This window comes from Sciurus vulgaris, assembly GCF_902686455.1.
Source record: "Sciurus vulgaris genome assembly, chromosome: 13".
Lineage (NCBI taxonomy): Eukaryota > Metazoa > Chordata > Mammalia > Rodentia > Sciuridae > Sciurus > Sciurus vulgaris.
The window spans coordinates 46,568,302-46,585,393 of record NC_136474.1 but is presented as its reverse complement, the minus strand read 5'-3'; the positions used below and the strand labels follow the sequence as shown (position 1 = coordinate 46,585,393).

Below are 17,092 nucleotides of genomic sequence, written 5' to 3'. Positions count from 1 at the left end.
AATGCTTTTAGTTCTACACCATTTAGAATGATATTGGCCATGGGCTTAGTGTAGATGGCCTTTACAATGTTAAGGAATGATCCCACTATCCCTATTTTTTCCAGTGTTTTGAGCATGAAGGGATGCTGTATTTTATCAAATGCTTTTTTTCTGCATCTATCATGATAATCATGTGATTCTTGACTTTAAGTCTATTGATATGGTGAATTACATTTACTGATTTCCAGATGTTGAACCAACCTTGCATCCCTGGGATAAAACCCACTAGATTGTGGTGCACTATCTTTTAAATATATTTTTGTATGTGATTTGCCAAGATTTTGTCACGAATTTTTCATCAATATTCATTAAGGATATTGGTCTGAAATTTTCTTTCCTTGATGTGTCTCTGTCTGGTTTAGGTATCAGGGTGATATTGGCATCATAGAATGAGTTTAGGGGGGTTCCCTCCTCTTCTATTTCATAGAATACTTTGAGGAGTATTGGAATGAGCTCTTCTTTAAAGGTTTTGTAGAACTTGGTGAGAACCCATCTCCTGGACTTTTCTTTGTTGGTAGGCTTTTGATGACTTCTTCTATTTCATTAGTTGTAATTGATTTATTAAATTGTGTATGTCCTCCTGGTTCAGTTTAAGTAATTGGTATGTCTCTAGAAAGCTGTTGATGTCTTCAAGATTTTTTACTTTATTGGAGTATAGATTTTCAAAATAGCTTCTAATTCTGTTTAGTATTTCAATCATGTCTGTTGTGATATTTCCTTGTTCATTCTGAATTTTAGTAATTTGGGTTTTCTTTCTCCTTCTCTTTGTTAGTGTGGGTAAGGGTTTATCAATTTTGTTTATTTTTTCAAACAACCAACTCTTTATTTTGTCAATTTTTTCAATTGTTTCTTTTGTTTCAATTTCATTGATTTCAACTCTGATTGTAACTATTTCCTGTCTTCTACTACTTTTGATGTTACTCTGTTCTTCTTTTTCTAGGGCTTTGAGCCATAGTATTAGGTCATTTATTTGTTGATTTTTTTCTTTTTTTACTGAATGAGCTTCATGTAATAAGTTTTCCTTTGCTGAACTGCTTTCATGGTGTCCCAGAGATTTTGGTATGTTGTTTGTTTGTTCTCATTTACTCGAAGAATTTTTTAATTTCCTTCCTGATATCTTCTGTTATCCATTCATCACACAATAGTGTATTATTTAATCTCCAGGTTTTGGAGTAGTATCTGTTTTTTATTCTGTCATTTTTTATAATTTCAGTCCATTATGATCTGATAGAATACAAGGTTTTATCTCTATCTTCTTGTATTTGGTAACAGTAGTTTTGTGGCATAATATATGGTCTATTTTAGAGAAGGATCCATGTGCTGCTGAGAAGAAAGTGTATTCACTCTTCGTTGGATGATATATTCTATAAATGTCTGTTAAATCTAAATTATTGATTGTGTTATTGAGATCTATGGTTTCTTTGTTCAATTTTTGTTTTGAAGATCTCTCCAGTGGTGAGAGAGTCATGTTAAAATCACCTAGTATTATTGTGTTGTGGTCTATTTGATTTCTGGAATTGAGAAGAATTTGTTTGACATACATGGATAAACCACTGTTTGGGGCATAGATATTTATGATTGTTATGTCTTGCTGATTTATGCTTCCCTTAAGCAGTATGAAATGTCCTTCTTTATCCCTTCTGACTAACTTTGGCTTGAAGTCCACATTATCTGAAATGAGGATGGATACTCCAGCTTTTTTGCTGTGTCCTTGTGCATAGTATGTTTTTTCCCATCCTTTCACCTTTAGTCTGTGGGTATCTCTTTCTATGAGATGAGTTTCTTGCAGGCAGCAAATTGTTGGATCTTTCTTTTTAATCCAATCTGCCAGTCTATGTCTTTTGATTGATGAGTTCAGGCTATTAACATTCAGGGTTATTATTGAGATATGATTTGTATTTCCTGTCATTTTGCTCATTTTTTTTTTTTTGACACGATTTGATTTCTCCTTTATTTGGTAGTTCCTCCCTTTGCTGATTTACTTCTTTGTTTTTCATCTCTACCTCATGGAATATTTTGCTGAGAATGTTCTGTAATGCTGGCTTTCTTTTTGTAAATTCGGTTAGCTTTTGTTTATCATGGAAGGATTTTATTTCGTTGTCAAATCTGAAGGTAAGTTTTGCTGGGTATAAGATTCTTGGTTGGCATCCATTTTATTTCAGAGCTTGAAAAGTATTGTTCCAGGCCCTTCTAGCTTTTAGGGTCTGGATTGAAAAATCTGCTGATATCTGTATTGGTTTCCCCCTGAATGTAATTTGGTTCTTTTCTCTCACAGCCTTTAAAATTCTGTCTTTATTTTGTATGTTAGGTATTTTCATTATAATGTGCCTTGGTGTGGGTCTGTTGTAATTTTGTGTATTTGGAGTCCTATAAGCCTCTTGAACTTGATTTTCCATAGCATTCTTCCTATTTGGGAAATTTTCTGATATTATTTCATTGAATATATTGTTCATTTTTTGGTTTGTTTCTCTAGGCCTTCCTCAATCTCAATAATTCTTAAATTTGGCCTTTTCATGATATCCCATAGTTCTTGAAGATTCTGTTTCTTACCATCTTCTCTGTTTGGTCAACTTTGTTTTCAAGGTTAAATATTTTGTCTTCAATATTTGCGGTTCTGTCTTCCAGGTGTTCTATCCTATTGGTTATGCTTTCTATGGAGTTTTTAATTTGGTTTATTGTTTCCTTCATGTCAAGGATTTCTGTTTGTTTTTTTTTTTCAATATCTCTAACTCTTTATTGAAATGATTTTTTGCTTCCTGTATTTGCTCTTTTAGCTGTTGATTGGTGCGATCATTCAATGCCTGGATTTGTCCTTTCATCTCATCCTTCAATGCCTGCATTTGCTCTTTAATCTCATCATTTGCTTCCCTGATCATTTTAATTATGTACATTTGAACTCCCTTTCTGACATTTCTTCTGCCATGCTGTCATTGGATTTTATTGATGTAACGTCTAGATTTGTTTGGGGCATTTTCTTCCCTTGTTTTCTCATATTGTTCAGGTATCAGTGGACCACTGAGATATTGCAGAGTTCCTCTATTGACTTATAATGTCCCTGAAGATTTCTATATATATCCCCCCTTAGCCTTCAGTAGGCTGAAGTCTTGGAGGAAGTTGATAATGCGGTGCTCCACAAGGAAGCTGCCTCTCTAGGGGTGGTGGCCTTCAGGTGGGTATATTCCCTGCTAGTGGGCAGAGGTGCCCTCAGTTGTTGATCAATGGTCCTCCAAAGGGGAACTAGGGTGCGGGCTGAGGCAAGGCCTGTTTGGGCCTGTATCTCTGGTTTTACCGTCCTTGTGGGAAAACCTCACCCGGCAGGGAAGACTCACCTGGTGGGGAGGTCTTGCTGGTCAGTTCCCCTCCTATAGGTTCCCCTCAATTTACAGCTACCGCCTGGGCTGGGCTTCCTTCCTCTGCAACGTTCTCAGGGGCCTGGACCTACCTCCTGGGCCTGGGAGCCTCACCCTTCACAGACGAGTCTCCTTAGGCTGCTTCTCCTCAGAGAATCTGCCCGCAGTCGTAGAACCTTTGCTCCACCCCTAAGCATGTCTGTGTGCGGCTCTTCCACCAAGAAGCCTCCTAGGTCCTGGGACCCTGCTCTGCACATAATCGCCCGGCTATGTGGCTTCTCCTTTGAGCAGCCACCTGGAGCCCCGTACAGTTGCTCCAAGTCCCAGCGACCCACCGCACGCCTCTTCCTCCGGGCAGCTGCCAAGTGTTCCGGTGTGGCTGCTAGGAGTCCAAGCAACTCACTGTGTGCCTCCTCCTCCCGCCAACCACCCGTAGCCCTGGGTAGTCACTCCGAGTCCAAGTGACCCGCCATGCTCCTCCTCCTCCTCTGGGCAGCCCCCCCGGGTGTTCAGGAGCAGTCGCTTTGAGTCCAAACAACTCACCACTCTCCTTCTCTTCTGGGCAGCCACCCGGAGCTCTGGTGCAGTCACTCCAAGTCCAAGTGACCCACCTCACTCCTTCTCCTCCTCCGGGCAGCCCCCGGTGTTCAGGAGTGGTCGCTCTGAGTTCAAACAGCTCGCCGTGCACCTCCTCCTCTGGGCAGCTGCCGGAGCCCCAGTGGTTGTTCCGAGTCCAAGCGCTGTGCTGAGTGGCCTCCTCTACGATGCTCCCAGTTGTCCAAGTTCACTGCTCCATCTGGGGGAGGGGTGTCTCATTGGGCAACTCTACTTCACAAAGTTCCCTGCGTTCTGGGACTACTGCCCCATCCAGGATGCCTCCCCAATGGGAGGGACTCACCAGCGGCTTTGAGTTGGTCCCAAGTCTCTCAATATCTCCTCTTTTAAATCCTGAGTCCTGGTGCAACATGAAATGCAGTCACTCTCTAGTCCGCCATCTTGAACCCCCCGGGTACAGCTTTTTGTCTGTTGGCATGTGACGCCTCTTCCCCTGCCCTTGCACGTGCAAGTAGCTGGGCTGCGCTTGCACGGCAGCCCGAGAAACCTCATGAGTGAGGTGTCCAATGAGGAAGACGCAGAAAATGCAGGCTCCTGGGGGCAACTACGCCAGACCAGCACTTCAGTCTGCACTTCAGCCAGCAAGACCTTGGTGTGCTTCTCTAGTGTTCAAACTTCAATATTAGAGGGAGCAGAACTCCTCACTAGTCAAAGGCGATATCAGCACTCAGAGAGTATGTTTCAGATATGTTTTTAAAAATCCATGATTTTATAGCTTGACTGTTATTTAGGTGAACGTGATGGTATTTTGTGATCTTGGGTTTTGATCTAGCCAGAAATGAAATCCTTCCTAGGACTTTAAGATTCTACTTTTTTTTTTTTTTTTTCAATTATAGTGGTCCTTTGAAATATGAGTTTTTCTAGGTCCAATTCATAGGCTAGGGAAGGTCAATGATTTGTAAAGAGGTAGATAGTGAAATTTGCTGTTGAGACTCTTGATTTTGATTCTAATTTTGATAATATTCTCAGCTGTTGAAGAGGTTGTTGTACCTGTGGTTGGGTGTGTGGAGGGTACATTGAGAGCAAGGTACAAGCCAAGCCTTGAGGTCACCTGTGAAACTGGGATCATTTTGTGGAAGCTTGCAAGAATAAGATGCCATTAACTTCGATTAGCTTTATGAATTGTTGTATGAATGCATCAGTTTTGTCTGTCCCTTATTAGTCAATGGATATTTGGGATATTTCTTCTTTTCTGTGATTAAAAACTTAATTTGACTTTGCTACTAATTTGAATAATAAAGTGAAAACATTTAGAGAGGTAGAATCATGTAATTTATGGAAGAATGTGCTTCATCAGACAACATGTTCTGATGACCTGGAAATGTTTTCTGAACAGGTGAATGAGGTCAGGATTAAGCTTGTGATTTTTCCCCCCCACATTCCTTTATTATCTTTTAAAATTTTTATCATTCAAAAAAAGTATTTTATATAACATAAACATGAATGTTAGTCATCATAATTGCATAAAGAACCCTTATTAAACCCGTTTCTCAATCCTAGAACTAGAACATTAAAAAAACTTTCTGATACCTATTCCTTTCCTTCTGCCCATCTCTCTGCCTTCCTATCACCTCTATACCACAAAGGTCACCATTATTTCAAAATTCGCATTATTATGTTATTTCTTAAACATGCTTTTATTATAAACGTGTATGACTAAATATGCCCATTAACTTTGTTATTGAGTTCTATGGAGATGGTATGTAATATGTATAGTTTATTGGGACATACAGTTTGGAGTAAATATTATGTTTTTAAAGTATATCTACATTGTAGAAGATACTTCTAATTCACACTTTCTTTCCTTTAGATTTAAAAAAAAATATTGGTGCATATAAATGATACAGAATAGTGGATTTCATGGTGGCATATTTTACATGTAGGTAATGTAACTTGATCCATTTCACTCCTCAGTACCTTCTCTTGCTCATCCTCCCCGCTGCCCCAATTTCTTTTCTCTACCCTAATGGTCTCCTGTTTTCATGAGATTCCTTTTCCCCTTTCTTTCTCTCTAACTTACACATATGAGAGACCAAATATGTTATTTGTCTTTCTGAGTCTGGCTTATTTCATATAACATAATACTCTAGTTCCATCCATTTTCCTGCAAATGACATAATCTCATTATTCTTTATGGTTGAATAGAACTCCATTGGGTTCACACATTTTTAATGCTGTAAGAATAGGTCATACGTTTACTTTTTGTCTGTTCTCAATAGCATTTGTGACATTTCTACTTTTGTGCCATTAAGAACTTTTCCCAAACTTTTGAATCTGTTTAAAAATTATTTTTATTTACTGTTTTAGAACATATCTATTGACATATTTCTTTAACACTGTACCAATGAAAAGTCTTTCCCAATGGCTGTTCTTTATAGACATATTGTATGGAATGATTATTTTTGTAACTTCCTCTGAGATACCTAATGTTCTCTTACCCCAGAGCCTTTGCATATATTATTCTCTTGAAGTTTTGCCTCCCTACTCCTCATTTGCATTTATCCCTTAGGTTTTCTCTTAACTGTTGTTTTTTCCAGGAGTCCTTTCTGACCCAGGGTTGTGGTAGGTAGTTCCATACTCCTGTACTATGCATATTTCCCTTTCCAAATCACTCATTATGCTCATATGTATTATAATCTGTCTTACTGTCTGGCTTACTGTCCACTAACTCATTGATTTGTAATGGAAGAACTGTGCCTCATTTAATGATATACCCTTGAAACCCAGCCTAGGGTCTGGAAGAAGAGAGACTTTCAATAAACTTACAGACATCATTACCCTATGCACATGTACGATTACACGAATGGTGTGAATCTACATCTAGCACAGCCATAGAAATGAAAAGTTGTACCCCATTTGTGTACAATGAATCAAAATGCAGTCTGTAAAAATAAAAAAAAATAATGAAGGAATTTCTGATTTTTCATTACCTGCTCACCAAAATTACCAACAAAGACAACTATTCATTGGTGAATGGAATTGTGATATTTTCCCTTTGGATCAGGTGTTTTAATGCTATCAGCTATCAAAGATGGAGATCAGAAATAAACAAACTGGGCCTCTGTTCACTCCTGTCTTCTTGGCCCATGGAGATGTACTCCACAAAGGCAGCTATTGATTCCTACCATTAATCTGCCAGGCAAGCCAGCAATAATTGCTTTAGGAATTTTGTCCATGAATATTTCCTGTTAATTTCCCAGGAGTAAAACCAGCTGCTCCCACTCTTTTAACAAAAAATTAGAGCAGGTGGAAATTAACATACTCATAAATGATTGTTAGAAAAATATTTAGTTGAGTTTGCGCCTGTGAAGAATAAGAAGCAAAATATGAAGTATTCAAAGTTTTCAAAGAATTTTAATTTGAAATATGAATGAATAAAGGCAAAGGTAGAAAAATATATTCGATATTTGATTTATGGAAACAGTTTCCCATTCCATTTAAAAGTATTTAATCTTTTCAGGGTCTGGTAAACTTGATATACAACTCCCTTGTTGCTCAGATAAAGGAATGATAGTTTGGCTCTGTAATCTTCACGGTTTCTGGCATCTCGACCCTTTTTTGGAAATCATTTCTTTTCCTTGAAACATACTTTTGGGATGGTCTCCTCTTGCTTTCTGTCTGCCTAAATGTCTGTAATGGTTAATTTTGTGCATCACCTTGGCTAGGTCATGAGACTCAGATCTGGTCAAACACACCTGGATGCTACTGTGAAGTTATTTTCTTTCATATGAGATTCACGTTAAAGTGAGCAGACCAAGTAAAATAGATTATTCTTCATATCGTGAGTGATTCTCATTTAATCACTTGAAAGCCTTAAAGAAAAGGACTGGCCTCCTCTGGAGAGGTAATTCTGTGTCCAGATTGCCATAGGACTTGAAAGGCATCAACCCTTCCCTGAGTCTCCAGTCTTCAGTCCTACCCTTCAAATTTTTGAGTCTGCCAGGTTCCATAGTCACATGAGCCAATTTCTTAAAATAAATCTCTCTCTATAAATATAGTCATGAATCACTTAATGATGGAAGTGCAAAATCATTAGGTGATTTTTTTTTGTTTTGTTTTGTGAACATCATAGAATGTACTTATGCTAATGAAGATGGTTATGATGTCACTAAGGGATCTTATTGGACCACCATGGTATACAGGATCCCTTGTGAGTTGTGACCAAAGCATTGTTATACAGTGCATGACTTTATATACGCACACATTGTATTTGTGTTGCTTCTTTGGAGAAGCCTGACTAATGCAATGTCTTATTTTTATCCTTCCTATTGAAGGATATTTTCATCAGATTCAACAGTTTCCTTTTATTTGCAGGAATACATTCCAAGGCCCCCAGTGGATTCCTGAAACTGTGGATAATGCTGAACCATGTATATATATATTTCCTATACATACTTACATATATGGTTGGAATCATATAAACTTGGATTCTCTTTCTTTGCAATATGCTTTTAAGGCTAACCCATGTCTTCATGGATTTAATATGTATATATTTATATATATGTATATATAAATCAATGGATTTAATATGTATTTATAAATATAATATGTATATATAAATATGTATATATACATAAACATGTATTTATGCATGTATATTTATATATGATTTAAACATTTTATGCTTTGTTAGGGCACTATAGTTATCCATAAGTGTTGGGTTCATTTTGACACAATCATACATTTTTCCATATGTGCATGGAACTTAATTTGCCCCATTTCAGTCCCTGGGCCACCTCTTTTCCTCCCCTGACCCTCCTCTATTCCCCTTTCTCTACTGTTCTGGTCTTCTATTTATTTTTAATTGGTGCTTTATAGATGAATTTTGCTGTGGTATATTAATACATGCACATAGTATAATTTTTTTGAATTTGTTCTGCATTTCCCCCCTCTGTCTCCTCCTTCTACTTCACTGATCTCCCTTTTGACTTTATGATGTCTGATTCCCTCTGCTTTTCCCCTTATTTTGGTCTAGCTCCTGCATAAGAGAGAAAGCATTTGATCCTTGATTTTTTCTAAGTCTGCCTTATTTCACTTAGTGTGATGTTCTCTATTTTCATCCCAAAATACCATAATTTAATTCTTCTTTATGCCTGAATAAAACTCCACTATGTATACATACCACATTTTCTTGATCCATTTACTTATTGATGGGCACCTGGGCTGGTTCCATATTTGCTATTGTGAATTGTGCTGCTACAAATATTGATGTAGTTGCATTACTATCATATGCTGATTTTAGTTCTTTCGGATAAATACCAAGGAGTGGGATAGCTGGGCCAAATGATGGGACTATTCCTGATTTTTTGAGGAATATCCATACTGCTTTTCAGAGTAGTTATAATTTGCAGTCCTACTGGCAATGTATAAGTGTACCTTTTATCCCACATCCTCAGCATTTATTATTATTTGCATTCTTTTTATCACTATGAACTTAGATTTAGCTTAATACATTGTTACATATGGAAATATTTATAAACATGTTTATGCACAAAGAAGTAGATACACAAAGGAAAAATACATACACAGGTATATCCTTGCTCTGACAACTGTTTTCTTCTATTGTGAAGTTTCTGGTCTAATTTCTGATTTTGGCTCAAAAAATTTTTTTGTTTTGTACCAGGGACTAAACCCAGGGGCACTTAACCACTGAGCCAAATCCCCAGTCCTTTTTTTAAAATATATATATTTTATTTAGAAACAGGCTCTCCCTAACTTGTTTAGGGTGTTACTAAATTGTTGAGGCTGGCTTTGAGTTTTCAATCTTCCTCCCTTAGCCTCCTGAACTGTTGGGATTACAGACATGCACCGCTGTGCCTGGCCCTGATTTAATTTTTTTTCTTTTGAAGATTCAAGATATTTTATTATCAGCTATTACAAACAGTAAGATAGCTTAATAAGATTACCAAGTACAAAATCAACATACAAAAATCAGTAGTTTACATATATTCAATTGATCTTTTGAAGATTTAATGGAAGAAAAGATTTCATATATAACAGTAACAAAAATATATGAATATATGACAAAAATATGTTTGTCAATAAAAATGTGAGACCTATTAAAAATAAAAATAAAATACCACTGAAGCCAAAAAAATAGGCTGTCTACAAATAGAAGGACCATATTATTGTGTAAATTAATTTGTAAATTTAACAAAACCTCAATGAAAACTTAACAGTTTTAAGTTATATCACCTGATGTTAAATTTAGTGAAAAATATAAACATAGAAGTGGGACCAGCACTGAAACACATGAAGGCATTTTTAAAAGCCTTAATAATTTAAGAGTATCATACTGGTCTATTAGCAAAACGGAATGCCCAGAAGTAAGTACACTCACATACATATAGAAATTGAATGTATAAAGAGGACATCATCTCAAATCACTGGGAAAAAGAAGTAGTCAATAAATGTTGTAGGGATAAGTAAAGTGCCTCACCTCATATACCGTGATAAAGTACATATGTACCAAAGATTTTTTAAATAACACAACCATTAAGTAATAATAAGAAAACTTGAAATTTTTTCTTTACAAATCAGCAAGAACTATTTAACCTTTCTGCTGATATCCATATTGGTTTCCCCCATATGTAATCTGATGCTTTTCTCTCACAGCCTTCAAAATCCTATCTTTATTTTGAATGTTAGGCATTTTCATTATAATGTGCCCTGGTGTGGATCTGTTGTGATTCTGTGCATTTGGTGTTCTGTGAGCCTCTTGTATTTGATTTTCCATTTCATTCTTCAGGTTTGGGAAATTTTCTAATATTATTTCATTGAATAGGTTGTTCATTCCTTTGGTTTGTATCTCAGTGCCTTCCTCAATCCCAATAATTGTTAAATTTGATCTTTTCATGATGTCCCATAGTTCTTGGAGGTCCTGTTCATGATTTCTTACCATCTTCTCTGGTCAACTTTATTTTCAAGATTCAATATTTTGTCTTCATTGTCTGAGGTTCTGTCTTCCAAGTGATCTAGTCTGTTGGTGATGCTTTCCATTGAATTTTTATTTGGTTTATTGTTTCCTTCATTTCAAGAATTTCTGTTTGGTTTTTTTGAGAGTCTCTACCTCTTGGTTGAAATGATCTTTAGCTTCCTGCAGTTGCTCTTTCAACTGTTTGTTGGAGTGATCATTCATTGGCTACATTTACTCTCTTATCTTTTGTTTCATGAATCATTTTAATTAAGTTTATTCTGAACTCCTTTTCTGACATTTCTTCTACCATGCTGTCACTGGATTCTATTAATATAGACTCTTGGTTTTTCTGGAATATTTTCTTCCCTTGTTTTTTCTTGTTGTTTGTGTATCTTCCCCTCTAGCAGTGCAGGTCTGGGGTATTGCAGTTTCCCCACTATGGGCTTATAGTAACCTTGAAGGTTTCCAGAACCTCTTCTTTAAAGGGGAGATCAATATTAGCAGCACCCAGTACAGACAATATGCAGCCCTAAACAAAATAGTCCCTATGAAGATATTAAGAATGTTGTCATAATAAACAGAGGGATGAATTCAATTATTATCTACAGTATAACAAATAGATTTGCAATGAGGTCTACAATTTCTAATGGTGGACAAAGAGGATGGGGAGGAGTGTAGGATGTGTTAATGGGATTAAAAAAAGAGTATATAGAAGTACTAGATTGTAAGAAGAGTGAAAGTGGAATCAAAAGAAGTTGATTGTTAGCATGAAAAAAAGGGAGAAAAAGACTCTGAGGAAACAGGAAAATGAAAGGAAAATAGACCAAGAAAAATAAAGAAATAAAAACTTTAAAATTTTCAAAAAGGAGAATACAAAAATCTTCACTATAACAGTCATATAGTATTCAAACCTCCAAGTCTTCGGTAGCATGATGCATGAGAGGTACCTGACAATGAGCTTCCAGTCTCTAGCAGGAGTTTCAGGATGGGATTAGCCCCACCTAAAGATGGCAGCTTCTGCTTCCAGGATAATCCAAGATGGCTGTACTAGCTTCCAAACATTGGCAAATGGGGAGATGCAGCACCAGGCATGGTTGTCAAATCCGTGTGGGGAGCAGTTGGTTGAGCTGGAGGTCCTGGAGGTAGGGCAGGGTCAGTCAGGCTGAGGGGTCCTGGAGGCAGGGCATGGTGGTTCAGACCGGGGATCTTGCAGGTCCTGGCTGTTGTCCCAAAATGGTGGCAGCCTCATGTAACCAAACTTGTGGGTACTGTGACAGTGGATTTCCAGGCAACAGCAAGCAGCTGGCGATCTGCTGGTGGTATGAGGGCAGTCTGCAGGCTACCAGCAGACAATTGCCAGGTGGACCTCAGGTGGTGGGTGATGGGTAGGTGAAAGGCAGACAAGAGGCAGGTAAACAGGCAAATGGCGGATGATAGTTAGCAATCAGTGAGTGATCTGTACTCAAAAAGTAGTTGCTATGCTGGCAGACTGCAGGTGATCCAGGTGGACAAATGGGGTAAACAGCAGGGGATCCATGAGCAGCAAAGGCTGCCTCACAGAGAAACAAATTTTCCTCTGCTTGAAACCCAAGTTAAGGAGTGACAAGGAATGCAACCTCCCTAAAGTCTGACATCTTGGATCCCTGATTTAATTTTTAAAAATTATTTATTTTTTTATTTTTTACAGACTGCATTTTGATTCATTGTACACAAATGGGGTACATCATTTCATTTCTATGATTGTACATGATGTAGATTCATACCATTCATGTAATCATACATGAACACAGGGTAACAATGTCTGTCTCATTCCACGATTTTTCATACATCCCTCCCTCTCATTTCCTTCTTCATAATCTAAAGTTCCTCCATTCTTCTCTCACTCCCCACCCCCACCCCCATTATATATCATTATCCATTTATCAGGGAAAACATTGGACCTTTAGTTTTGGGGGATTGGCTTATTTCACTTAGTATGATATTCTCTAATTCTATTTATTTATTTGCAAATCCCACAATATTATTCTTCTTTATGGCTGAATAGTATTTCATTGTATATATATACACCACAGTTTCTTTATTCATTCATCTGTTGAAGGGTATCTAGGTTGGTTCCACAATCTAGTTATTGTGAATTGAGCTGCTATAAACATGGATGTGGCTGTCTTACTGTAGTATGCTAATTTTAAGTCCTTTGGGTATAAACTGAGGAGTGGGATGAATGGGTCAAAAGGTGGGTGGAGGACATGGGAAAAAGGAGACCTCCAATTTCTAACTGTAGCAACTAAATAGAGAACACAATGAAGGCTGTCTGCCTTAATTCAACAGCCAAAACCAGACATCATGAAAAAGTGTGCATAAATTTCCATTGGACTCAAATTGAAATTCCCACCCTCACATCTATTATTATAGATCCTTCTAGAGGTCTCAGTGTAATAAAGCCATAAAATTTTTTTTAACAGACTGCATTTTGATTCATTGTACTCAAATGGGGTACATCTTTTTGTTTCTTGGTTGTGTATGATGTAGATTCATACCATTCGGACAATCATACATGTACATAGGCTAATGATGTCTGTCTCATTCCACCATTTGCCTACCCCCCTCATTTCCCTCTACATAATCTAAAGTTCCTCCATTCTTCTCTCACCCTCCACCCCCAACCCCCATTATATATCATCATCCACTTATCAGGGAAAACATTTGGTCTTTGGTTTTGGGGATTGCCTTATTTCACTTAGCATAATAGTCTCCAGTTCCATCCATTTACCTGCAAATGCCACAATATTATTCTTCTCTATGACTGAATAATATTCCATTTTGTATATATACACAGTTTCTTTATCCATTCATCTATTGAAGAGCATCTTGTTTGGTTCTACAATCTAGTTATTGTGAATTGAGCTGCTATAAACATTGATGTGGCTGCCTTACTGTAGTATGCTAATTTTAAGTCCTTTGTGTATAAACTGAGGAGTGGGATAACTGGGTCAAAAGGTGGGTTTATTCCAAGTTTTCTGAGGATTCTCCACACTGCTTTTCAGAGTGGCCTCACCAATTTGCAACTCCACCAGCAATGTACAAGTGTGCCTTTTTCCCCACATCCATGCCAACATCTATTATTGTTTGTGTTCTTGATAATAACTATTCTAATTGGAGTAAGATGAAATCTTAGAGTTGTTTTCATTTGCATTTCTCTAATTACTAGAGATGTTGAGCACTATTTCATATATTTATTAATTGCCTGTATGTCTTCTTCTGTAAAGTGTCCTTGACTCATTTATTGATTTAATTTTTTAAAACAAAATTTAAAATCATTTTAAAATCTTTAAATTGTTTGCCAAAACTCATATGAAGGGAGAATAGATTGTATCTTTCAGAATACTGGTCCATTTCACCTAGGTTATTAGATTGGTGGGTATATGTAGTTGTTCACAATCTTCTAATGTCCATGGGATCAGTACAAAGCCTTTACAGAGCAGCTGCTTTTACTGACCAGCGTGTATTTTAGACTACCCCCTCACCACTGCCAACTTTCTTTCCATGACTTCATAGCTTGCTTGTTTCTTTTGCAAAATAATACACCATTTAATACATTCCCACAGTTTGTTCATCCACTCATATATTGAAGGACATCCTCAGAGCTTCCAGTTTTGGCAATAATAAAGACATCTGCTACAACACTTTTGTGCAGGTTTTTGCATGTGGAGGTTTTCCACCTATGTGGGTAATTAACATTTGTGAAAAATATATGTTCTGTGTATAGGCTTCTTTCTATTTTATTTTATTTTTTTGGTTTATGGATGTACCATTGTTTCAGGTTCCTTCCTTGAAAAGAGTTATCCTTTCTCTGAGGAATTGCCTTCGCTCTTTTGAAAAAGTCAGTTAACTGTGTGTGTGGGAGTCTATTTCTAGGGTATTTTTTTCCCCCATTGATCTATTTGTGTATTTATTTCAGCCACAACATACTCTCCTGATCATTATACTTTATAACAAGTCTGGAAGTTGAGTAGAGCAGTCCTTGGTTCTTAAATATTGTTTTGATTCTTCTGACTATTTTCCCTTTCATATAAACTTTAGGATCATTTGTAAATATCTATGAAATAGCAAATGAACTTTGATTGCAATTATATTGAACCTATAAGTAAGATTATTAAGATTGGCATTGGAACAAAATTGAGTTCTATTGTCCATAAACGTGGAATACCTTTCCCTTTACTTATTTTTATGTCGTTCATTAGATTCTTAAAAATATAGATCTTATACTTTTTTTAGATTTCTACCTATTTCACTTTTTTTCAATTGGACAAATAAAATTGCATATTTAAGTCATATAATGTGATGTTGTGATATTTGTATACATTGTGAATTGAGTACCACAATCAAGTTCAGTTAAGATCATTTCACATAGTTACCTTTATTGTGGGAGAACATTTCAAATTTGCTCTTTTTTAAACATTTATTTGCATTTATTTTATGCTGAATTTATTCCTGTGCCATAATTTTTTGTTTCTTTAGTTTCTTCTGGGATATCTTTTTCTTCTGTGCACACTTCTTTTCTGGAATAACTTGTTCCTTTTCAGTGAGGATCATCTCAATGTGGCAGGGAGAACTCATGTATGAGTTAATATGACCATGAGTTCGATAAGTACAGCAGCACATCTTAGGTGCTTGGTTCACTTGGATATGACCAGAGAATCCTTGAGTTCGGCATTACTCTCTGCATTTTTAAGCATGTGTAGCAAAAATTCAGCACTCTTTTTGGGCCACTGACCCTGTGTCCAGCCCCACTGTTTGGTCTGGTTATACCTTCCAACTCCACCATTGTAACAGCACAATGGCATACATGGCTTCCTTAAAATGTCATCTTTCAGGTACTTGGTAGTTTTTTGGATCATGCATACCTTTGATGGCCTGTGCAGTTTCATGGATGTTCTTAAAGTGAACATGAAGTTTTGAACCTCCTGATTTGCATGGTTTTTGCAGGGTTTTCTGGGTCAAGAGAGTAGTGAACCATTTTCACAGATCACCTCAGGCCACTTACAAGAAGAAAGATGCTCTCAGTCTTTCATTTTCTAATGTACTAACACATTGAATGTAATTGTTAATGCTTCTAACAATCCTGCTTTTTTTCCTACTGCTTCATACCCACATTGCCCAGTTTCTATATATGTTTATTGCTTTTGGATTGTGAATATTTTATTTTCCATGAATAAATTTAGTAATCTTGATGAAACCTAGAGGTAAGTTCCTCTAAAAAAGATGTTTTGAATTCTGTCACCAACTACTAGTTGGTGATTATTTTTTACTGAAAAAAAGCTCACCTTGAGGCCTTTTGAGCCATTTGCTATATAAATTTGGGTTGCAAATCTGAGGCTATAAATTTTCAGAGTAATTCCCCTTCCCCTTCTTCCATTCAGGCTGAAACTGGGCATTGCATCTCATAGTTTTGAGAATCATTTACTGGGCTCTTGCTGGAAGATGTGGTTTATTTCCAGTTTATCTTTGTCTTGAGGTACTGTCTTTATGGGGATGTAGTTCTTTTATTAGACTGACTTTCTTGGTAAGGTCAGAATTTGTGGCCTGATTCTTCTTCTTTCTTTTTGAATTATTGTCCATGAGGTAAAGAAATTTTCTTTAAAAAACTTAAAAATACTTTAACATTTTAAGTGATTCTCTCCCACCCACACAAAGAATAGTAGACCCAGATAATGAGTCTATGGTTATGAGACTGTCAGATGGTTATACCCAGATGCTCTGAGGGTCCCCAGGCTCAGTATCTGGCCCTTAGCTAGAGCATCTATGGCAACAGCTGTACTATCCACACCCTTGACAAACTGGCACTCCTCCCTGGAATGGACAGTATGGGGGTGCTCTGTCACAGACAAGCAGGACTTGAGACAGGCTTATGAAGACTGAAAGGCCATATTTTCTGTGTGTTGAGGCTGAGATGGATACTAGGGTGACTGCGGAGGGTCAGGTGGAGTGAGAGATGCATTGGGCAGGATCCGCTTGAGATGATGTCCCCATGGTCTGGATTTAGCAGCATCTGGTGTATAGCTTGGAGTTTTCTACCATGAGTAGGTGTTCACGTCACTGACTTGTACTCCCTGCTCTTAGGGGAGAGGGTAGGATGAGAGCCTGGTCTGTCTGGGCTGGGGTTGAGAAAGCC

The 17,092-nt window shown here is 37.2% G+C and overlaps 1 pseudogene across 1 annotated transcript; it reads right to left on the bottom strand.

Annotated features, from left to right (window-relative positions):
• Window positions 1-15,405: 15,405 nt before the first annotated feature.
• LOC306642825 (large ribosomal subunit protein uL22-like) lies at window positions 15,406-15,937 on the bottom strand (annotated as a pseudogene). Its single transcript has one exon. The product of its transcript is annotated as a large ribosomal subunit protein uL22-like (transcript).
• Window positions 15,938-17,092: the final 1,155 nt, after the last annotated feature.